Consider the following 24,628-nt stretch of genomic DNA (forward strand, 5'->3'; position numbering starts at 1 on the left):
CTTTTGCAAAGAGCTAGGCATTGGAAAATTCAGGGCTATAACGTGTAGATAAAGCACTAACAGGAGGCTTTAAAATTTTCATTCTAGTGTCTTTCGTTTGGGAGAAAAATGCAAAAGTACAATGCTGCTTTTCCTTGCCGATATCTCTCTTTTGCAAAGAGATAGGCATTGGAAAATTCAGGGCTATAACGTGTAGATGAAGCACTAACAGGAGGCTTTAAAATTTTCATTCTAGTGTCTTTCGTTTGGGAGAAAAATGCAAAGGTACAATACAGTTTTTCCTTGCCGATATCTCTCTTTTGCAAAGAGATAGGCATTGGAAAATTCAGGGCTATAACGTGTAGATGAAGCACTAACAGGAGGCTTTAAAATTTTCATTCTAGTGTCTTTCGTTTGGGAGAAAAATGCAAAGGTACAATACAGCTTTTCCTTGCCGATATCTCTCTTTTGCAAAGAGATAGGCATTTGAAAATTCAGGGCTATAACGTGTAGATGAAGCACTAACAGAAGGCTTTAACATTTTCATTCTAGTGTCCTTCGTTTGGGAGAAAAATGCAAAGGTACAATACAGCTTTTCCTTGCCGATATCTCTCTTTTGCAAAGAGATAGGCATTGGAAAATTCAGGGCTATAACGTGTAGATGAAGCACTAATAGGAGGCTTTAAAATTTTCATTCTAGTGTCCTTCGTTTGGGAGAAACATGCAAAGGTACAATACAGCTTTTCCTTGCCGATATCTCTCTTTTGCAAAGAGATAGGCATTGGAAAATTCAGGGCTATAACGTGTAGATGAAGCACTAACAGGAGGCTTTAAAATTTTCATTCTAGTGTCTTTCGTTTGGGAGAAAAATGCAAAGGTACAATACAGCTTTTCCTTGCCGATATCTCTCTTTTGCAAAGAGCTAGGCATTGGAAAATTCAGGGCTATAACGTGTAGATGAAGCACTAATAGGAGGCTTTAAAATTTTCATTCTAGTGTCTTTCGTTTGGGAGAAAAATGCAAAAGTACAATGCTGCTTTTCCTTGCCGATATCTCTCTTTTGCAAAGAGATAGGCATTGGAAAATTCAGGGCTATAACGTGTAGATGAAGCACTAACAGGAGGCTTTAAAATTTTCATTCTAGTGTCCTTCGTTTGGGAGAAAAATGCAATGGTACAATACAGCTTTTCCTTGCCAATATCTCTCTTTTGCAAAGAGCTAGGCATTGGAAAATTCAGGGCTATAACGTGTAGATGAAGCACTAACAGGAGGCTTTAAAATTTTCATTCTAGTGTCTTTCGTTTGGGAGAAAAATGCAAAGGTACAATACAGCTTTTCCTTGCCGATATCTCTCTTTTGCAAAGAGATAGGCATTTGAAAATTCAGGGCTATAACGTGTAGATGAAGCACTAACAGAAGGCTTTAAAATTTTCATTCTAGTGTCCTTCGTTTGGGAGAAAAATGCAAAGGTACAATACAGCTTTTCCTTGCCGATATCTCTCTTTTGCAAAGAGATAGGCATTGGAAAATTCAGGGCTATAACGTGTAGATGAAGCACTAATAGGAGGCTTTAAAATTTTCATTCTAGTGTCCTTCGTTTGGGAGAAACATGCAAAGGTACAATACAGCTTTTCCTTGCCGATATCTCTCTTTTGCAAAGAGATAGGCATTGGAAAATTCAGGGCTATAACGTGTAGATGAAGCACTAACAGGAGGCTTTAAAATTTTCATTCTAGTGTCTTTCGTTTGGGAGAAAAATGCAAAGGTACAATACAGCTTTTCCTTGCCAATATCTCTCTTTTGCAAAGAGCTAGGCATTGGAAAATTCAGGGCTATAACGTGTAGATGAAGCACTAACAGGAGGCTTTAAAATTTTCATTCTAGTGTCTTTCGTTTGGGAGAAAAATGCAAAGGTACAATACAGCATTTCCTTGCCGATATCTTTCTTTTGCAAAGAGATAGGCTTTGGAAAATTCAGGGCTATTACGTGTAGATGAAGCACTAAAAGGAGGCTTTAAAATTTTCATTCTAGTGTCTTTCGTTTGGGAGAAAAATGTAAAAGTACAATGCAGCTTTTCCTTGCCGATATCTCTCTTTTGCAAAGAGATAGGCATTGGAAAATTCAGGGCTATAACGTGTAGATGAAGCACTAACAGGAGGCTTTAAAATTTTCATTCTAGTGTCTTTCGTTTGGGAGAAAAATGTAAAAGTACAATGCAGCATTTCCTTGCCGATATCTCTCTTTTGCAAAGAGATAGGCATGAGAAAATTCAGGGCTATAACGTGTATATGAAGCACTAACAGGAGGCTTTAAAATTTTCATTCTAGTGTCTTTCGTTTGGGAGAAAAATGCAAAGGTACAATACAGCTTTTCCTTGCCGATATCTCTCTTTTGCTAAGAGATAGGCATTGGAAAATTCAGGGCTATAACGTGTAGATGAAGCACTAACAGGAGGCTTTAAAATTTTCATTCTAGTGTCCTTCGTTTGTGAGAAAAATGCAAAGGTACAATACAGCTTTTCCTTGCCGATATCTCTCTTTTGCAAAGAGATAGGCATTGGAAAATTCAGGGCTATAACGTGTAGATGAAGCACTAATAGGAGGCTTTAAAATTTTCATTCTAGTGTCCTTCGTTTGGGAGAAAAATGCAAAGGTACAATACAGCTTTTCCTTGCCGATATCTCTCTTTTGCAAAGAGATAGGCATTGGAAAATTCAGGGCTATAACGTGTAGATGAAGCACTAACAGGAGGCTTTAAAATTTTCATTCTAGTGTCTTTCGTTTGGGAGAAAAATGCAAAGGTACAATACAGCTTTTCCTTGCCGATATCTCTCTTTTGCAAAGAGCTAGGCATTGGAAAATTCAGGGCTATAACGTGTAGATGAAGCACTAACAGTAGACTTTAAAATTTTCATTCTAGTGTCTTTCGTTTGGGAGAAAACTGCAAAGGTACAATACAGCTTTTCCTTGCCAATATCTCTCTTTTGCAAAGAGCTAGGCATTGGAAAATTCAGGGCTATAACGTGTAGATGAAGCACTAACAGGAGGCTTTAAAATTTTCATTCTAGTGTCTTTCGTTTGGGAGAAAAATGCAAAGGTACAATACAGTTTTTCCTTGCCGATATCTCTCTTTTGCAAAGAGATAGGCATTGGAAAATTCAGGGCTATAACGTTTAGATGAAGCACTAACAGGAGGCTTTACAATTTTCATTCTAGTGTCTTTCGTTTGGGAGAAAAATGCAAAGGTACAATACAGCTTTTCCTTGCCGATATCTCTCTTTTGCAAAGAGATAGGCATTTGAAAATTCAGGGCTATAACGTGTAGATGAAGCACTAACAGGAGGCTTTAAAATTTTCATTCTAGTGTCCTTCGTTTGGGAGAAAAATGCAAAGGTACATTACAGCTTTTCCTTGCCGATATCTCTCTTTTGCAAAGAGATAGGCATTGGAAAATTCAGGGCTATAACGTGTAGATGAAGCACTAACAGGAGGCTTTAAAATTTTCATTCTAGTGTCTTTCGTTTGGGAGAAAAATGCAAAGGTACAATACAGCTTTTCCTTGCCAATATCTCTCTTTTGCAAAGAGCTAGGCATTGGAAAATTCAGGGCTATAACGTGTAGATGAAGCACTAACAGGAGGCTTTAAAATTTTCATTCTAGTGTCTTTCGTTTGGGAGAAAAATGCAAAAGTACAATGCTGCTTTTCCTTGCCGATATCTCTCTTTTGCAAAGAGATAGGCATTGGAAAATTCAGGGCTATAACGTGAAGATGAAGCACTAACAGGAGGCTTTAAAATTTTCATTCTAGTGTCTTTCGTTTGGGAGAAAAATGCAAAAGTACAATGCTGCTTTTCCTTGCCGATATCTCTCTTTTGCAAAGAGATAGGCATTGGAAAATGCAGGGCTATAACATGTAGATGAAGCACTAACAGGAGGCTTTAAAATTTTCATTCTAGTGTCTTTCGTTTGGGAGAAAAATGCAAAAGTACAATGCTGCTTTTCCTTGCCGATATCTCTCTTTTGCAAAGAGATAGGCATTGGAAAATGCAGGGCTATAACGTGCAGATGAAGCACTAACAGGAGGCTTTAAAATTTTCATTCTAGTGTCTTTCGTTTGGGAGAAAAATGCAAAGGTACAATACAGCTTTTCCTTGCCAATATCTCTCTTTTGCAAAGAGCTAGGCATTGGAAAATGCAGGGCTATAACGTGTAGATGAAGCACTAACAGGAGGCTTTACAATTTTCATTCTAGTGTCTTTCGTTTGGGAGAAAAATGCAAAGGTACAATGCTGCTTTTCCTTGCCGTTATCTCTCTTTTGCAAAGAGATAGGCATTGGAAAATGCAGGGCTATAACGTGTAGATGAAGCACTAACAGGAGGCTTTTAAATTTTCATTCTAGTGTCCTTCGTTTGGGAGAAAAATGCAAAGGTACAATACAGTTTTTCCTTGCCGATATCTCTCTTTTGCAAAGAGATAGGCATTGGAAAATTCAGGGCTATAACGTGTAGATGAAGCACTAACAGGAGGCTTTAAAATTTTCATTCTAGTGTCTTTCGTTTGGGAGAAAAATGTAAAAGTACAATGCAGCATTTCCTTGCCGATATCTCTCTTTTGCAAAGAGATAGGCATGAGAAAATTCAGGGCTATAACGTGTATATGAAGCACTAACAGGAGGCTTTAAAATTTTCATTCTAGTGTCTTTCGTTTGGGAGAAAAATGCAAAGGTACAATACAGCTTTTCCTTGCCGATATCTCTCTTTTGCTAAGAGATAGGCATTGGAAAATTCAGGGCTATAACGTGTAGATGAAGCACTAACAGGAGGCTTTAAAATTTTCATTCTAGTGTCCTTCGTTTGTGAGAAAAATGCAAAGGTACAATACAGCTTTTCCTTGCCGATATCTCTCTTTTGCAAAGAGATAGGCATTGGAAAATTCAGGGCTATAACGTGTAGATGAAGCACTAATAGGAGGCTTTAAAATTTTCATTCTAGTGTCCTTCGTTTGGGAGAAAAATGCAAAGGTACAATACAGCTTTTCCTTGCCGATATCTCTCTTTTGCAAAGAGATAGGCATTGGAAAATTCAGGGCTATAACGTGTAGATGAAGCACTAACAGGAGGCTTTAAAATTTTCATTCTAGTGTCTTTCGTTTGGGAGAAAAATGCAAAGGTACAATACAGCTTTTCCTTGCCGATATCTCTCTTTTGCAAAGAGCTAGGCATTGGAAAATTCAGGGCTATAACGTGTAGATGAAGCACTAACAGTAGACTTTAAAATTTTCATTCTAGTGTCTTTCGTTTGGGAGAAAACTGCAAAGGTACAATACAGCTTTTCCTTGCCAATATCTCTCTTTTGCAAAGAGCTAGGCATTGGAAAATTCAGGGCTATAACGTGTAGATGAAGCACTAACAGGAGGCTTTAAAATTTTCATTCTAGTGTCTTTCGTTTGGGAGAAAAATGCAAAGGTACAATACAGTTTTTCCTTGCCGATATCTCTCTTTTGCAAAGAGATAGGCATTGGAAAATTCAGGGCTATAACGTTTAGATGAAGCACTAACAGGAGGCTTTACAATTTTCATTCTAGTGTCTTTCGTTTGGGAGAAAAATGCAAAGGTACAATACAGCTTTTCCTTGCCGATATCTCTCTTTTGCAAAGAGATAGGCATTTGAAAATTCAGGGCTATAACGTGTAGATGAAGCACTAACAGGAGGCTTTAAAATTTTCATTCTAGTGTCCTTCGTTTGGGAGAAAAATGCAAAGGTACATTACAGCTTTTCCTTGCCGATATCTCTCTTTTGCAAAGAGATAGGCATTGGAAAATTCAGGGCTATAACGTGTAGATGAAGCACTAACAGGAGGCTTTAAAATTTTCATTCTAGTGTCTTTCGTTTGGGAGAAAAATGCAAAGGTACAATACAGCTTTTCCTTGCCAATATCTCTCTTTTGCAAAGAGCTAGGCATTGGAAAATTCAGGGCTATAACGTGTAGATGAAGCACTAACAGGAGGCTTTAAAATTTTCATTCTAGTGTCTTTCGTTTGGGAGAAAAATGCAAAAGTACAATGCTGCTTTTCCTTGCCGATATCTCTCTTTTGCAAAGAGATAGGCATTGGAAAATTCAGGGCTATAACGTGTAGATGAAGCACTAACAGGAGGCTTTAAAATTTTCATTCTAGTGTCTTTCGTTTGGGAGAAAAATGCAAAAGTACAATGCTGCTTTTCCTTGCCGATATCTCTCTTTTGCAAAGAGATAGGCATTGGAAAATGCAGGGCTATAACATGTAGATGAAGCACTAACAGGAGGCTTTAAAATTTTCATTCTAGTGTCTTTCGTTTGGGAGAAAAATGCAAAAGTACAATGCTGCTTTTCCTTGCCGATATCTCTCTTTTGCAAAGAGATAGGCATTGGAAAATGCAGGGCTATAACGTGCAGATGAAGCACTAACAGGAGGCTTTAAAATTTTCATTCTAGTGTCTTTCGTTTGGGAGAAAAATGCAAAGGTACAATACAGCTTTTCCTTGCCAATATCTCTCTTTTGCAAAGAGCTAGGCATTGGAAAATGCAGGGCTATAACGTGTAGATGAAGCACTAACAGGAGGCTTTACAATTTTCATTCTAGTGTCTTTCGTTTGGGAGAAAAATGCAAAGGTACAATGCTGCTTTTCCTTGCCGTTATCTCTCTTTTGCAAAGAGATAGGCATTGGAAAATGCAGGGCTATAACGTGTAGATGAAGCACTAACAGGAGGCTTTTAAATTTTCATTCTAGTGTCCTTCGTTTGGGAGAAAAATGCAAAGGTACAATACAGTTTTTCCTTGCCGATATCTCTCTTTTGAAAAGAGATAGGCATTGGAAAATTCAGGGCTATAACGTGTAGATGAAGCACTAACAGGAGGCTTTAAAATTTTCATTCTAGTATCTTTCGTTTGGGAGAAAAATGCAAAGGTACAATACAGCTTTTCCTTACCAATATCTCTCTTTTGCAAAGAGCTAGGCATTGGAAAATTCAGGGCTATAACGTGTAGATGAAGCACTAACAGGAGGCTTTAAAATTTTCATTCTAGTGTCTTTCGTTTGGGAGAAAAATGCAAAAGTACAATGCAGCTTTTCCTTGCCGATATCTCTCTTTTGCAAAGAGATAGGCATTGGAAAATGCAGGGCTATAACGTGTAGATGAAGCACTAACAGTAGGCTTTAAAAATTTCATTCTAGTGTCTTTCGTTTGGGAGAAAAATGCAAAGGTACAATACAGCTTTTCCTTGCCGATATCTCTCTTTTGCAAAGAGATAGGCATTGGAAAATGCAGGGCTATAACGTGTAGATGAAGCACTAACAGTAGGCTTTAAAAATTTCATTCTAGTGTCTTTCGTTTGGGAGAAAAATGCAAAGGTACAATACAGCTTTTCCTTGCCGATATCTCTCTTTTGCAAAGAGATAGGCATTGGAAAATGCAGGGCTATAACGTGCAGATGAAGCACTAACAGGAGGCTTTAAAATTTTCATTCTAGTGTCTTTCGTTTGGGAGAAAAATGCAAAGGTACAATACAGCTTTTCCTTGCCAATATCTCTCTTTTGCAAAGAGCTAGGCATTGGAAAATGCAGGGCTATAACGTGTAGATGAAGCACTAACAGGAGGCTTTACAATTTTCATTCTAGTGTCTTTCGTTTGGGAGAAAAATGCAAAGGTACAATGCTGCTTTTCCTTGCCGTTATCTCTCTTTTGCAAAGAGATAGGCATTGGAAAATGCAGGGCTATAACGTGTAGATGAAGCACTAACAGGAGGCTTTTAAATTTTCATTCTAGTGTCCTTCGTTTGGGAGAAAAATGCAAAGGTACAATACAGTTTTTCCTTGCCGATATCTCTCTTTTGAAAAGAGATAGGCATTGGAAAATTCAGGGCTATAACGTGTAGATGAAGCACTAACAGGAGGCTTTAAAATTTTCATTCTAGTATCTTTCGTTTGGGAGAAAAATGCAAAGGTACAATACAGCTTTTCCTTACCAATATCTCTCTTTTGCAAAGAGCTAGGCATTGGAAAATTCAGGGCTATAACGTGTAGATGAAGCACTAACAGGAGGCTTTAAAATTTTCATTCTAGTGTCTTTCGTTTGGGAGAAAAATGCAAAAGTACAATGCAGCTTTTCCTTGCCGATATCTCTCTTTTGCAAAGAGATAGGCATTGGAAAATGCAGGGCTATAACGTGTAGATGAAGCACTAACAGTAGGCTTTAAAAATTTCATTCTAGTGTCTTTCGTTTGGGAGAAAAATGCAAAGGTACAATACAGCTTTTCCTTGCCGATATCTCTCTTTTGCAAAGAGATAGGCATTGGAAAATGCAGGGCTATAACGTGTAGATGAAGCACTAACAGTAGGCTTTAAAAATTTCATTCTAGTGTCTTTCGTTTGGGAGAAAATGCAAAGGTACAATACAGCTTTTCCTTGCCGATATCTCTCTTTTGCAAAGAGATAGGCATTGGAAAATTCAGGGCTATAACGTGTAGATGAAGCACTAACAGGAGGCTTTAAATTTTTCATTCTAGTGTCTTTCGTTTGTGAGAAAAATGCAAAGGTACAATACAGTTTTTCCTTGCCGATATCTCTCTTTTGCAAAGAGATAGGCATTGGAAAATTCAGGGCTATAACGTGTAGATGAAGCACTAACAGGAGGCTTTAAAATTTTCATTCTAGTGTCTTTCGTTTGGGAGAAAAATGCAAAGGTACAATACAGCATTTCCTTGCCGATATCTCTCTTTTGCAAAGAGATAGGCATTGGAAAATTCAGGGCTATTACGTGTAGATGAAGCACTAAAAGGAGGCTTTAAAATTTTCATTCTAGTGTCTTTCGTTTGGGAGAAAAATGTAAAAGTACAATGCAGCTTTTCCTTGCCGATATCTCTCTTTTGCAAAGAGATAGGCATTGGAAAATTCAGGGCTATAACGTGTAGATGAAGCACAAACAGGAGGCTTTAAAATTTTCATTCTAGTGTCTTTCGTTTGGGAGAAAAATGCAAAAGTACAATGCAGCTTTTCCTTGCCGATATCTCTCTTTTGCAAAGAGATAGGCATTGGAAAATTCAGGGCTATAACGTGTATATGAAGCACTAACAGGAGGCTTTAAAATTTTCATTCTAGTGTCTTTCGTTTGGGAGAAAAATGCAAAGGTACAATACAGCTTTTCCTTGCCGATATCTCTCTTTTGCTAAGAGATAGGCATTGGAAAATTCAGGGCTATAACGTGTAGATGAAGCACTAAAAGGAGGCTTTAAAATTTTCATTCTAGTGTCCTTCGTTTGGGAGAAAAATGCAAAGGTACAATACAGCTTTTCCTTGCCGATATCTCTCTTTTGCAAAGAGATCGGCATTGGAAAATTCAGGGCTATAACGTGTAGATGAAGCACTAACAGGAGGCTTTAAAATTTTCATTCTAGTGTCTTTCGTTTGGGAGAAAAATGCAAAGGTACAATACAGCATTTCCTTGCCGATATCTCTCTTTTGCAAAGAGATAGGCATTGGAAAATTCAGGGGTATTACGTGTAGATGAAGCACTAAAAGGAGGCTTTAAAATTTTCATTCTAGTGTCTTTCGTTTGGGAGAAAAATGTAAAAGTACAATGCAGCTTTTCCTTGCCGATATCTCTCTTTTGCAAAGAGATATGCATTGGAAAATTCAGGGCTATAACGTGTAGATGAAGCACTAACAGGAGGCTTTAAAATTTTCATTCTAGTGTCTTTCGTTTGGGAGAAAAATGTAAAAGTACAATGCAGCTTTTCCTTGCCGATATCTCTCTTTTGCAAAGAGATAGGCATTGGAAAATTCAGGGCTATAACGTGTATATGAAGCACTAACAGGAGGCTTTAAAATTTTCATTCTAGTGTCTTTCGTTTGGGAGAAAAATGCAAAGGTACAATACAGCTTTTCCTTGCCGATATCTCTCTTTTGCAAAGAGCTAGGCATTTGAAAATTCAGGGCTATAACGTGTAGATGAAGCACTAACAGTAGACTTTAAAATTTTCATTCTAGTGTCTTTCGTTTGGGAGAAAAATGCAAAGGTACAATACAGCTTTTCCTTGCCGATATCTCTCTTTTGCTAAGAGATAGGCATTGGAAAATTCAGGGCTATAACGTGTAGATGAAGCACTAAAAGGAGGCTTTAAAATTTTCATTCTAGTGTCCTTCGTTTGGGAGAAAAATGCAAAGGTACAATACAGCTTTTCCTTGCCGATATCTCTCTTTTGCAAAGAGATAGGCATTGGAAAATTCAGGGCTATAACGTGTAGATGAAGCACTAACAGGAGGCTTTAAAATTTTCATTCTAGTGTCCTTCGTTTGGGAGAAAAATGCAAAGGTACAATACAGCTTTTCCTTGCCAATATCTCTCTTTTGCAAAGAGCTAGGCATTGGAAAATTCAGGGCTATAACGTGTAGATGAAGCACTAACAGGAGGCTTTAAAATTTTCATTCTAGTGTCTTTCGTTTGGGAGAAAAATGCAAAGGTACAAAACAGCATTTCCTTGCCGATATCTCTCTTTTGCAAAGAGATAGGCATTGGAAAATTCAGGGCTATTACGTGTAGATGAAGCACTAAAAGGAGGCTTTAAAATTTTCATTCTAGTGTCTTTCGTTTGGGAGAAAAATGTAAAAGTACAATGCAGCTTTTCCTTGCCGATATCTCTCTTTTGCAAAGAGATAGGCATTGGAAAATTCAGGGCTATAACGTGTAGATGAAGCACTAACAGGAGGCTTTAAAATTTTCATTCTAGTGTCTTTCGTTTGGGAGAAAAATGTAAAAGTACAATGCAGCTTTTCCTTGCCGATATCTCTCTTTTGCAAAGAGATAGGCATTGGAAAATTCAGGGCTATAACGTGTATATGAAGCACTAACAGGAGGCTTTAAAATTTTCATTCTAGTGTCTTTCGTTTGGGAGAAAAATGCAAAGGTACAATACAGCTTTTCCTTGCCGATATCTCTCTTTTGCTAAGAGATAGGCATTGGAAAATTCAGGGCTATAACGTGTAGATGAAGCACTAAAAGGAGGCTTTAAAATTTTCATTCTAGTGTCCTTCGTTTGGGAGAAAAATGCAAAGGTACAATACAGCTTTTCCTTGCCGATATCTCTCTTTTGCAAAGAGATAGGCATTGGAAAATTCAGGGCTATAACGTGTAGATGAAGCACTAATAGGAGGCTTTAAAATTTTCATTCTAGTGTCCTTCGTTTGGGAGAAAAATGCAAAGGTACAATACAGCTTTTCCTTGCCGATATCTCTCTTTTGCAAAGAAATAGGCATTGGAAAATTCAGGGCTATAACGTGTAGATGAAGCACTAACAGGAGGTTTTAAAATTTTCATTCTAGTGTCTTTCGTTTGGGAGAAAAATGCAAAGGTACAATACAGCTTTTCCTTGCCGATATCTCTCTTTTGCAAAGAGCTAGGCATTGGAAAATTCAGGGCTATAACGTGTAGATGAAGCACTAACAGTAGACTTTAAAATTTTCATTCTAGTGTCTTTCGTTTGGGAGAAAAATGCAAAGGTACAATACAGCTTTTCCTTGCCAATATCTCTCTTTTGCAAAGAGCTAGGCATTGGAAAATTCAGGGCTATAACGTGTAGATAAAGCACTAACAGGAGGCTTTAAAATTTTCATTCTAGTGTCTTTCGTTTGGGAGAAAAATGCAAAAGTACAATGCTGCTTTTCCTTGCCGATATCTCTCTTTTGCAAAGAGATAGGCATTGGAAAATTCAGGGCTATAACGTGTAGATGAAGCACTAACAGGAGACTTTAAAATTTTCATTCTAGTGTCCTTCGTTTGGGAGAAAAATGCAAAGGTACAATACAGCTTTTCCTTGCCAATATCTCTCTTTTGCAAAGAGCTAGGCATTGGAAAATTCAGGGCTATAACGTGTAGATGAAGCACTAACAGGAGGCTTTAAAATTTTCATTCTAGTGTCTTTCGTTTGGGAGAAAAATGCAAAGGTACAATACAGCATTTCCTTGCCGATATCTCTCTTTTGCAAAGAGATAGGCATTGGAAAATTCAGGGCTATTACGTGTAGATGAAGCACTAAAAGGAGGCTTTAAAATTTTCATTCTAGTGTCTTTCGTTTGGGAGAAAAATGTAAAAGTACAATGCAGCTTTTCCTTGCCGATATCTCTCTTTTGCAAAGAGATAGGCATTGGAAAATTCAGGGCTATAACGTGTAGATGAAGCACTAACAGGAGGCTTTAAAATTTTCATTCTAGTGTCTTTCGTTTGGGAGAAAAATGTAAAAGTACAATGCAGCTTTTCCTTGCCGATATCTCTCTTTTGCAAAGAGATAGGCATTGGAAAATTCAGGGCTATAACGTGTATATGAAGCACTAACAGGAGGCTTTAAAATTTTCATTCTAGTGTCTTTCGTTTGGGAGAAAAATGCAAAGGTACAATACAGCTTTTCCTTGCCGATATCTCTCTTTTGCTAAGAGATAGGCATTGGAAAATTCAGGGCTATAACGTGTAGATGAAGCACTAAAAGGAGGCTTTAAAATTTTCATTCTAGTGTCCTTCGTTTGGGAGAAAAATGCAAAGGTACAATACAGCTTTTCCTTGCCGATATCTCTCTTTTGCAAAGAGATAGGCATTGGAAAATTCAGGGCTATAACGTGTAGATGAAGCACTAATAGGAGGCTTTAAAATTTTCATTCTAGTGTCCTTCGTTTGGGAGAAAAATGCAAAGGTACAATACAGCTTTTCCTTGCCGATATCTCTCTTTTGCAAAGAAATAGGCATTGGAAAATTCAGGGCTATAACGTGTAGATGAAGCACTAACAGGAGGCTTTAAAATTTTCATTCTAGTGTCTTTCGTTTGGGAGAAAAATGCAAAGGTACAATACAGCTTTTCCTTGCCGATATCTCTCTTTTGCAAAGAGCTAGGCATTGGAAAATTCAGGGCTATAACGTGTAGATGAAGCACTAACAGTAGACTTTAAAATTTTCATTCTAGTGTCTTTCGTTTGGGAGAAAAATGCAAAGGTACAATACAGCTTTTCCTTGCCAATATCTCTCTTTTGCAAAGAGCTAGGCATTGGAAAATTCAGGGCTATAACGTGTAGATAAAGCACTAACAGGAGGCTTTAAAATTTTCATTCTAGTGTCTTTCGTTTGGGAGAAAAATGCAAAAGTACAATGCTGCTTTTCCTTGCCGATATCTCTCTTTTGCAAAGAGATAGGCATTGGAAAATTCAGGGCTATAACGTGTAGATGAAGCACTAACAGGAGGCTTTAAAATTTTCATTCTAGTGTCCTTCGTTTGGGAGAAAAATGCAAAGGTACAATACAGCTTTTCCTTGCCAATATCTCTCTTTTGCAAAGAGCTAGGCATTGGAAAATTCAGGGCTATAACGTGTAGATGAAGCACTAACAGGAGGCTTTAAAATTTTCATTCTAGTGTCTTTCGTTTGGGAGAAAAATGCAAAGGTACAATACAGCATTTCCTTGCCGATATCTCTCTTTTGCAAAGAGATAGGCATTGGAAAATGCAGGGCTATAACGTGTAGATGAAGCACTAACAGGAGGCTTTTAAATTTTCATTCTAGTGTCCTTCGTTTGGGAGAAAAATGCAAAGGTACAATACAGTTTTTCCTTGCCGATATCTCTCTTTTGAAAAGAGATAGGCATTGGAAAATTCAGGGCTATAACGTGTAGATGAAGCACTAACAGGAGGCTTTAAAATTTTCATTCTAGTGTCTTTCGTTTGGGAGAAAAATGCAAAGGTACAATACAGCTTTTCCTTGCCAATATCTCTCTTTTGCAAAGAGCTAGGCATTGGAAAATTCAGGGCTATAACGTGTAGATGAAGCACTAACAGGAGGCTTTAAAATTTTCATTCTAGTGTCTTTCGTTTGGGAGAAAAATGCAAAAGTACAATGCAGCTTTTCCTTGCCGATATCTCTCTTTTGCAAAGAGATAGGCATTGGAAAATGCAGGGCTATAACGTGTAGATGAAGCACTAACAGTAGGCTTTAAAAATTTCATTCTAGTGTCTTTCGTTTGGGAGAAAAATGCAAAAGTACAATGCAGCTTTTCCTTGCCGATATCTCTCTTTTGCAAAGAGATAGGCATTGGAAAATTCAGGGCTATAACGTGTAGATGAAGCACTAATAGGAGGCTTTAAAATTTTCATTCTAATGTCCTTCGTTTGGGAGAAAAATGCAAAGGTACAATACAGCTTTTCCTTGCCGATATCTCTCTTTTGCAAAGAGATAGGCATTGGAAAATTCAGGGATATAACATGTAGATGAAGCACTAACAGGAGGCTTTAAAATTTTCATTCTAGTGTCTTTCGTTTGGGAGAAAAATGCAAAGGTACAATACAGCTTTTCCTTGCCGATATCTCTCTTTTGCAAAGAGATAGGCATTGGAAAATTCAGGGCTATAACGTGTAGATGAAGCACTAACAGGAGGCTTTAAAATTTTCATTCTAGTGTCCTTCGTTTGGGAGAAAAATGCAAAGGTACAATACAGCTTTTCCTTGCCGATATCTCTCTTTTGCAAAGAGATAGGCATTGGACAAATTCAGGGCTATAACGTGTAGATGAAGCACTAACAGGAGGCTTTAAAATTTTCATTCTAGTGTCTTTCGTTTGGGAGAAAAATGCAAAGGTACAATACAGCTTTTCCTTGCCGATATCTCTCTTTTGCAAAGAGCTAGGCATTGGAAAATTCAGGGCTATAACGTGTAAATGAAGCACTAACAGGAGGCTTTAAAATTTTCATTCTAGTGTCTTTCGTTTGGGAGAAAAATGCAAAGGTACAATACAGCTTTTCCTTGCCAATATCTCTCTTTTGCAAAGAGCTAGGCATTGGAAAATTCAGGGCTATAACGTGTAGATGAAGCACTAACAGGAGGCTTTAAAATTTTCATTCTAGTGTCTTTCGTTTGGGAGAAAAATGCAAAGGTACAATACAGTTTTTCCTTGCCGATATCTCTCTTTTGCAAAGAGATAGGCATTGGAAAATTCAGGGCTATAACGTGTAGATGAAGCACTAACAGGAGGCTTTAAAATTTTCATTCTAGTGTCCTTCGTTTGGGAGAAAAATGCAAAGGTACAATACAGCTTTTCCTTGCCAATATCTCTCTTTTGCAAAGAGCTAGGCATTGGAAAATTCAGGGCTATACCGTGTAGATGAAGCACTAACAGGAGGCTTTTACATTTTCATTCTAGTGTCCTTCGTTTGGGAGAAAAATGCAAAGGTACAATACAGCTTTTCCTTGCCGATATCTCTCTTTTGCAAAGAGCTAGGCATTGGAAAATTCAGGGCTATAACGTGTAGATGAAGCACTAACAGGAGGCTTTAAAATTTTCATTCTAGTGTCTTTCGTTTGGGAGAAAAATGCAAAGGTACAATACAGTTTTTCCTTTGCGATATCTCTCTTTTGCAAAGAGATAGGCATTGGAAAATTCAGGGCTATAACGTGTAGATGAAGCACTAACAGGAGGCTTTAAAATTTTCATTCTAGTGTCCTTCGTTTGGGAGAAAAATGCAAAGGTACAATACAGCTTTTCCTTGCCAATATCTCTCTTTTGCAAAGAGCTAGGCATTGGAAAATTCAGGGCTATACCGTGTAGATGAAGCACTAACAGGAGGCTTTTACATTTTCATTCTAGTGTCCTTCGTTTGGGAGAAAAATGCAAAGGTACAATACAGCTTTTCCTTGCCGATATCTCTATTTTGCAAAGAGATAGACATTGGAAAATTCAGGGCTATAACGTGTAGATGAAGCACTAACAGGAGGCTTTAAAATTTTCATTCTAGTGTCTTTCGTTTGGGAGAAAAATGCAAAGGTACAATACAGCTTTTCCTTGCCGATATCTCTCTTTTGCAAAGAGATAGGCATTTGAAAATTCAGGGCTATAACGTATAGATGAAGCACTAACAGGAGGCTTTAAAATTTTCATTCTAGTGTCCTTCGTTTGGGAGAAAAATGCAAAGGTACAATACAGCTTTTCCTTGCCGATATCTCTCTTTTGCAAAGAGATAGGCATTGGAAAATTCAGGGCTATAACGTGTAGATTAAGCACTAATAGGAGGCTTTAAAATTTTCATTCTAGTGTCCTTCGTTTGGGAGAAAAATGCAAAGGTACAATACAGCTTTTCCTTGCCGATATCTCTCTTTTGCAAAGAGATAGGCATTGGAAAATTCAGGGCTATAACGTGTAGATGAAGCACTAACAGGAGGCTTTAAAATTTTCATTCTAGTGTCTTTCGTTTGGGAGAAAAATGCAAAGGTACAATACAGCTTTTCCTTGCCGATATCTCTCTTTTGCAAAGAGCTAGGCATTGCAAAATTCAGGGCTATAACGTGTAGATGAAGCACTAATAGGAGGCTTTAAAATTTTCATTCTAATGTCCTTCGTTTGGGAGAAAAATGCAAAGGTACAATACAGCTTTTCCTTGTCGATATCTCTCTTTTGCAAAGAGATAGGCATTGGAAAATTCAGGGCTATAACGTGTATATGAAGCACTAACAGGAGGCTTTAAAATTTTCATTCTAGTGTCTTTCGTTTGGGAGAAAAATGCAAAGGTACAATACAGCTTTTCCTTGCCGATATCTCTCTTTTGCAAAGAGCTAGGCATTGGAAAATTCAGGGCTATAACGTGTAGATGAAGCTCTAACAGTAGACTTTAAAATTTTCATTCTAGTGTCTTTCGTTTGGGAGAAAAATGCAAAGGTACAATACAGCTTTTCCTTGCCAATATCTCTCTTTTGCAAAGAGCTAGGCATTGGAAAATTCAGGGCTATAACGTGTAGATGAAGCACTAACAGGAGGCTTTAAAATTTTCATTCTAGTGTCTTTCGTTTGGGAGAAAAATGCAAAGGTACAATACAGCTTTTCCTTGCCGATATCTCTCTTTTGCAAAGAGATAGGCATTGGAAAATTCAGGGCTATAACGTGTAGATGAAGCACTAACAGGAGGCTTTAAAATTTTCATTCTAGTGTCTTTCGTTTGGGAGAAAAATCAGCTTGAATGCTTCAGGGGCTGGGGCATAGCCAACATGAGCCCCACACCGAAGGAGGGTGGAGGTGTTTAATGCAAACTAGGGGTCAGACAAGCGCCGCAAAAGGCCACCATGCCCTGCACGCACCTTTTCTGTTTTCATATGCAGACGAGGGTTGAAGCCAACTTTGACCCACTGCTTGGATGACATCACCATATGCAAATCCATCTGCGGCAGGCCTTCCCCCAGGAATGCTTGCACTAGTTGTTGCATTTGGTTTGTTGTTTGGGGGTGCTTCAGTATTAGGCAGCCTTCTGCCCTCCCATGTTCATCTGAAAATATGTGTTCTCCCTGCAGTTGTTGTCCCCAGATGAGAGTTCCCTTGTGCTGCCTCAGTTGAATCTCCTTAACTTGACAGAGATGTGCCTGAGCAGCGGCCCTCCCCAGCTCTATCCCAAATCATACTTATTTTGCATAGGAGATACCATGGTCATGAAGATTATTCTCCCAGGGTGAGGTTCATTCATTGCATTCTGGGTATGCTGACCCCTGTGATTTCCCCAAATGTGGGAAACTCGACTGCTTTATTTGTGGTAGTGGGGGACTGTGTTTGTGTTTTCCTCTGGTCAGCTCTGGTAAAAGTCAGATTTCTTTGTTTCAGAGCCTTGTTCTTCTTTTGAGAGTTCCCTTGTGCTAGTTCTTCAGAACGAACAAATCTTTTGCTTTTTACTAAAGATTTCCGTGGAGAGGAGCAAAACTGAGTTTTATCTCAATTTTTGCATGCCCCGTCTTATTGGGGTTTCTTTTATCAGTTTAAAGATAGAACGAGTGTGCTTTAATGTAAGCTCATTTGCGTAGAAATGACAGTAAATGTTTGTTTCTTTTCAAACAGAACTTTCTTGACTATACTAATTGCTTGAAAGATCTGGGAGCACATGGAAAAGAGTACAAACCATGTTTATAGCAAGGGGAAGCCTGGTGAGAAATCTGCTTTCTTTCTTTCAAATTGGGTGCTCACTTTGAGCTGAATGAGGACTGCTGGCATGGCACTCAGGCGACAGGTAGAATCTTGGTCATGCTGTGGTTTCTCTTCAGAACGAACAAATCTTTCGCCTTTTACTAAAGATTTCCGTGGAGAGGAGCAAAACTGAGTTTTATCTCAATTTTTGCATGCCCCATCTTATTGGGGTTTTATTTTATTGGTTTAAAGATAGAACGAGTGTGCTTTAATGTAAGCTCATTTGCATAGAAATGACAGTAAATGTTTGTTTCTTTTCAAACAGAACTTTCTTGACCACACTAATTGTTTGAAAGATCTGGGAGCACATGGAAAAGAGTACAAACCATGTTTATAGCAAGGGGAAGCCTGGTGAGAAATCTGCTTTCTTTCATTCAAATTGGGTGCTCACTTTGAGCTGAATGAGAACTGCTGGCATGGCACTCAGGCGACAGGTGGAATCTTGGTCATGCTCTGGTTTCTCTTCAGAACTAACAAATATTTCGCCTTTTATTAAAGATTTCCGTGGAGAGGAGCAAAACTGAGTTTTATCTCAATTTTTGCATGCCCCATATTATTGGGGTTTCTTTTATCAGTTTAAAGACAGAACGAGTGTGCTTTCTTGTTAGCTTTAATGTAAGTTTATTTGCATAACAATGACAGTAAATGTTTGTTTCTTTTCAAACAGAACTTTCTTGACCATGCTACTTGCTTGAAAGATCTGGGAGCACATGGAAAACAGTACAAACCATGCAGTATCACAAGAGCCTTTATTTGATCTTTCATGAAGATAGAGCAGAATTGAGGACACGTCAACAATTTCTGCCGAAGGTGGTTCATCTTTCCACATGGTGCCTTTGGCCACTGACACCTTCATTGAGTCAAAGTCTCTGGCTGTGGTCAGAACTTTGAAAATTTATGTCACCAGAACGGTTCAGATTAGGAAAACAGAGGCTCTGTTTGTCCTGTATGCTCCCAACATGATTGGGTGTCCTGCTTCCATGCAGACCATTATGCGCTGGATCTGTGGTAAAATTCAGCATGCTCATTCCACGGCAGGATTGCCGTTACTGAATTAGGTGAAGACCCATTCTACTAGAAAGGTGGGTTCATCCTGGGCAGCTGGTCGGGGAGTCTCGGCATTGCAACTTTGCCGAGCAGCTATTTAGTAAACACTTTTGCTAAGTTTTACAAGTTTGATACCTTGGCTGATGATAACCTCAAGTTGGGTCATTCGGTGCTGCAGAGTCGTACGCACTCTCCCACCCGTTCAAGAGCTTTGGTATAACCCCATGGTTCTTAATGTGACCCCAGCATCCTCTAGGTCGTATGAGAAAATAGGATTTTAATACCTACCGGTAAATCCTTTTCTCTTAGTACGTAGAGGATGCTGGGCACCCGTCCCAGTCCATACTGTGTCTGCAGTTATTACTTGTGGTTATACACATGTTGTGTTACGGTTCTGGTCAGCTTTTTGCTGCAATTGTTCATGCCGTTGGCTTGTGTTCTGTTGAATGCCACGTTCTGCGGCATGCTTAAGGTGTGAGCTGGTAAGATGCTCACCTTAGTTTAACAATAAATCCTTTCCTCGAAATGTCCGTCTCCCTGGGCACAGTTCCTATAACTGGAGTCTGGAGGAGGGGCATAGAGGGAGGAGCCAGTTCACACCCTTTGAAAGTCTTAAAGTGCCCATGTCTCTTGCGGATCCCGTCTATACCCCATGGTTCTTAATGTGACCCCAGCATCCTCTACGGACTAAGAGAAAAGGATGCCCTTGTGTACTATCCTGACTTCTCCTCCCGTCTGCTTACTTTGTGCCTTCCAACGCACAATGCGAACTACAGGTGGTGCTGCAGGGCCCACACCCTTTTACTTGCCTTACAGAGCAGCTCTGGAGCTGTTACAGTGCCCAGCTGCTGCAAGAAATCAGCATGAATGCTTCAGGGGATGGGGCATGGCCAACATGAGCCCCACACCAAAGGAGGGTGGGGGTGTTTAATGCGAACTAGGGGTCATCCAAGCACTGCAAAAGGCCGCCATGCCCTGCATGCCCCTTTTCTCTTTTTATATGCAGATGAGGGTTCCAGCCAACTTTGGCCCACTGCTTGGATGACATCACCGTATGCAAATCCGTCTGCTGCAGACCTTCCCCCAGGAATGCTGTTACTAGTTGTTGGATATGGTTTGATATTTGATGGTGCTTCAGTATTAGGCAGCCTTCCGCCATCCCATGTTCATCTGAAAAGATGTGGTCTCCCTGCAGTTGTTGTCCCCAGACGAGAGTTCCCTTGTGCTTCCTCAGTTGAATCTCCTTAACTTGACGGGGGAGGGGCTGCCCGAGCTGCCACCCTCCCCAGCCCTATCCCAACTCATACTTATTTTACATATTAGATCTCTTGATCATGAAGATTGTTCTCACAGGGTGAGGTTCATCCATTATATTTTAAAATAGGAAGGTACAAATTACATATTTGAATTGCATCTATGTGCTGGATTCAAATGTCCCCCCCCCCTTCCTTTCTCAATTGTGCCCGTCAGCAGCTATTCTAAGGTTGCTGCCAATGGGTGTGACACATTAATTTCTTCTGTGGGGTACACTGGACTCCACAAGGATTCACATTGGGGTGTAGAGTAGGATCTTGATCTGAGGCACCAACCGGCTCAAAGCTTTTGACTGTTCCCAAGAAGCTCAGTGCATTCTCCTCTATAACCCCGCTTCCATGAACAGGGAGCTCAGTTTGTAGTTGGTGCCTTCAGTAGCAGGCCAATTAACAGGGGCCTGCCTCAGGCAGCCTATTCTTAGCTATTAATTTTGACAAGAAAAGAAGAACTTGTTTTATGAGAATCTACAAGGGCTGCAGCAGGCTAGGTCTAATAGACATCTTTACTGCAGCTTCATCACTCCCAGCGGCGCTATATACTCCCGTGCCCTGGTTGCTGGGTCACTGCAGCGGAGGCTCCGGTTTCATCCTAAGGTCAGTCACACACACACCACCCTTCCGGATCACGAGGCCGCTGATGAAGGGGAGCGAGGCCGTAGGGGGTGGGCCGTGTGCGCACTGCGGTGGACACTGATTACTGGGCAGCCGCTCCACTAGCCACCAGGTACAGTTAAGGAGCACAGGTCTGGGGGTTTTTCTCCTATATTAACCCAATTTTGTACTGCCCGCAGCGCATTGTGATAGGTAATAGGGCCTGATTCAGGTTGGATTGCAATCACAATAAGCGATCCAACTGCAAAAATTGCTAAGAGCATACGCATGTGCCTGCATTTTCTGCGGCACCCCGCAGAGAATGTGATCGCCTCTGCCTGTCAATCGGGGTGGGGAAGGGGGGGAGAGGTGGGTCAGCAACACTCCATTTCCAAGTCAGGGATGGAGCGGTGCGGGGGCAAGGCTTCAAAATGGGGTCTGCAACGGAGGAGACACAGGGGGCGTGGTCACAGCGGCTGTATGACATCACATTCAGCCGCTGTGATCACAAAAATGGTGGCGGCTTCCTGCGCGCACATACAGTCTGCACCAGCAGGAGCCTACACCATTTTTTATGATCACGCTGAACTGCAGTGCGACTGCAATTACAGCATGGTCAAGAAGGGAGGCGTCATGCTGGGTGGCCATGCCCTGTCACTGTGCAGGAGCCAGCACCGCTCACACACTAGTCCCCGGGTGCAGCCCCCAACCCCCGGGACACCCGGAGCAACAAAATGTAGATTCAGGCCACCAGGCCACGCCCCTACCTATGAAACCATGCCTCCTTTTTACCATTGCGCTGCTTATCTGCGCGCACTGCATTACAATCTCCCTCGCCACCTCTCTGTGTGTCACCAGTGATAGTGACACCTCTGCCATGCTTGTAGCAGCTGGTCCTAAGATCTACGCCTCAAACCCTGAGTGTTTGCCCTTGTGACTTGTTGATCATCATAGCGAAGCAGATGCTTACAGAAAACTGCAGGGGCTTAGATTGAAAATAAAAAAATTGATGGGTATAAGGTAGAGAGGAGCGGGTTCGGTTCTCCGAGAACCGAATTCCCCACGAACTCCACGTGGTTTACACTGGTCCGAGGCAGGCTTGGTTGTTCCCGCCTGACTCGGAAAACCTGAACAAGGGAAAATGTCATCATCCCGCTGTCGGATTCTCGCGAGATTCGGATTCCATATAAAGAGCTGCGCGTTGCTGCCATTTTTACTCGTGCATTGAAGAGAGAGCGGAGAGGACGTGGCTATGTTCTCTCAGTGGAAATCTCAATATCAGTGCTCAGTATCAGTGGTTACTTATTGCTGCTCAGTAATACTAGTAGTGTGTCTCTCCTGCTCAGTGTCAGTTCTCAGTAGTATCCTCATCAGTGCTCAGTATCACTGCTCATTGTCTTGTGCTGCATTGTGGTGCTCAGCATACTACAGTACATTACTAATAGTCCAGTGCTGCATCTTGCTGCTCAGTGTCAGTTCTAGTATCCTCATCAGTGCTCACTATCACTGCTCATTGCATTGTGGTGTTCTGTATACTACAATAACATAGTAATATAGTAACATAGTTTTTGAGGTTGAATAGAGGCAAATTGCCCATCGTGTTCAACCTGTTTTAAGTTGTGATGATTCTACATACTTGCTGAATAATGTTTTATGACTAGTTAGCTACTATAACTCATGTTACCCCCGGATTAACCATGTTGATATTTTAAGTATTATAACCTTGGATAGCTTTTTCATTCAGAAATGTATCCATTCCTTTTTTAAATCCAATTACAGAGTCCGCCATTACCACCTTCCCTGGCAGGGAATTCCACATCCTGATTGCCCTAACAGTGAAGAAACCTTTCCTCCATTGCGTTCTGAACTTTCCTCCAGTCGCAGCGAGTGACCACGTGTTCTTTTAATAAATAATTCCTCTGATAACTCTTTGTTATGTATCTTTACATATTTGAAGATATTAATAATATCTCCTCTTAGGCACCTCTTTTCTAGTGTATAAATATTCAGCCTAGTAAGTCTTTCCTTATAGTCCAGTACTTTTAGGCCTTTAATCAATTTAGTCTTCAGGATCTCTTACACTTCCATGAGCAGCAGAGTAGTGCAATGGAAGCATGCTGGGCCCATAACCCAGAGGTCGATTGATCGAAACTATCCTCTGCTATGTGCATTTTTTTTTTTATAATTAAAGTAATCAAAAACTGGGATTGATATTTTGGCTCTTTTATTTTTACTTAAAGTACAATAACTTTTATCATTTTAATTTGTTTTAATAGTATATTGACAGCATTGTTTTCTTTAAAAAATCCACTTAATTTTCTTTACCCTATTACTGAAATGGTAATTGACAAAAACAAACTACATTGTCACCAGAAGAGCAATGCAAAATGTACAAGTGATATATGAAAATCATCTTCCATCTTGAATTTCAATGATGCATTGGGACAACAATTTGTGAGAAACATCTTCACCCACAAAGAAAGATTTTCTTAATTCCTTACCTGTGTGCTGATTAGATATCACCTTGTTTTCACATTAAACAGACTTCCCCGTGAGGAAGCAGCAAGGATGCAGTGACGTTTCCTGGTGTCAACCTGTATTATTTCAGTAGACATTGAAATGAGGATGCATCTTTGATGCCTTTCCAATGAAGCAAGTTTATTTCAGTAATAGGTGAAAAACCATTCCTACAAAGGTGTTAATCAGAGACTTGGCTTTGTGGACACTTTTCAGAGAGCAAATTTGTTAGCATAAACATAAAATCAGAAAATGAAGAGCTGTTTAATCACTCAATTGGACTTTTCTGCCAGCATATTTTTTTTCTCTGCAACCCACTGCTAAATTGTGCTTCCTAGCTGTTTTTTTATAAAATCACTTAATCAAATCTAACTCTGATTACATCAGAGAAGGCCAGGTACCCTACACCATAAGGGGGGTTTTTGAAATTTTGACTTGTCTACTTAAAGATCACCAAAATCTGATTACAAGGTCAATTACATCCCTGGGTGGGATTGAACCACCAACCTTTTGGTTAATAACCAAACATGCTAACCGATTGCGCCACAGAGACACCTTGCAAAAGTCAATACTGACAAAGGCTAATAATCATTCATCTAGAACGTTTCCTAGAAAAACTTTAAAAAGTCAATAATCTGGAGAATTTTTGTAAGAAACACATTGGTACTTTCCCATGATGAGTGAGTGCTTCAGGATTTCTTGCACTTACATGGGCTATTAACCAAAAGGTTGGTGGTTCAATCCCACCCAGGGATGTAATTGACCTTGTCATCAGATTTTGGTGATCTTTAAGTAGACAAGTCAAAATTTCAAACCCCCTCTTATGGTGTAGGGTACCTGGCCTTCTCTGACGTAATCAGAGTTAGATTTAATTAAGTGATTTTATAAAAAACAGCTAGGAAGCACAATTTAGCAGTGGGTTGCAGAGAAAAAAATAACATTTTAAACCTACCGGTAATTTTTTTTTCTCGTAGTCCGTAGAGGATGATGGGGACTCCGTAAGGACCATGGGGGATAGACGGGCTCCGCAGCAGACATGGGCACTTTAAGAAAGACTTTAGATCTGGGTGTGCACTGGCTCCTCCCTCTATGCCCCTCCTCCATACCTCAGTTAGAGAAACTGTGCCCAGAGGAGACAGACAGTTCGAGGAAAGGATTTTTGTTAATCCAAGGTCAAGATT

General features: G+C 39.8%; 4 non-coding genes across 4 annotated transcripts; all 4 read left to right on the forward strand.

Moving 5' to 3' along the window:
* The first annotated feature begins 17,422 nt into the window (after positions 1–17,422).
* On the forward strand, positions 17,423–17,586 carry LOC135007099 (U1 spliceosomal RNA). Its single transcript, XR_010207155.1, has one exon. It is a non-coding gene; the product is annotated as a U1 spliceosomal RNA (small nuclear RNA).
* Positions 17,587–17,645: 59 nt separating this feature from the next.
* On the forward strand, positions 17,646–17,762 carry LOC135006958 (U5 spliceosomal RNA). The gene has a single exon (XR_010207021.1). It is a non-coding gene; the product is annotated as a U5 spliceosomal RNA (small nuclear RNA).
* A 274-nt stretch (positions 17,763–18,036) lies between these two features.
* LOC135006912 (U5 spliceosomal RNA) lies at positions 18,037–18,152 on the forward strand. The gene has a single exon (XR_010206976.1). It is a non-coding gene; the product is annotated as a U5 spliceosomal RNA (small nuclear RNA).
* A 275-nt stretch (positions 18,153–18,427) lies between these two features.
* LOC135006935 (U5 spliceosomal RNA) lies at positions 18,428–18,543 on the forward strand. Its single transcript, XR_010206998.1, has one exon. It is a non-coding gene; the product is annotated as a U5 spliceosomal RNA (small nuclear RNA).
* The last annotated feature ends 6,085 nt before the right edge of the window (positions 18,544–24,628 follow it).

This window comes from Pseudophryne corroboree, unplaced genomic scaffold (genome assembly GCF_028390025.1).
Source record: "Pseudophryne corroboree isolate aPseCor3 unplaced genomic scaffold, aPseCor3.hap2 scaffold_218, whole genome shotgun sequence".
Taxonomy (NCBI): Eukaryota; Metazoa; Chordata; class Amphibia; order Anura; family Myobatrachidae; genus Pseudophryne; species Pseudophryne corroboree.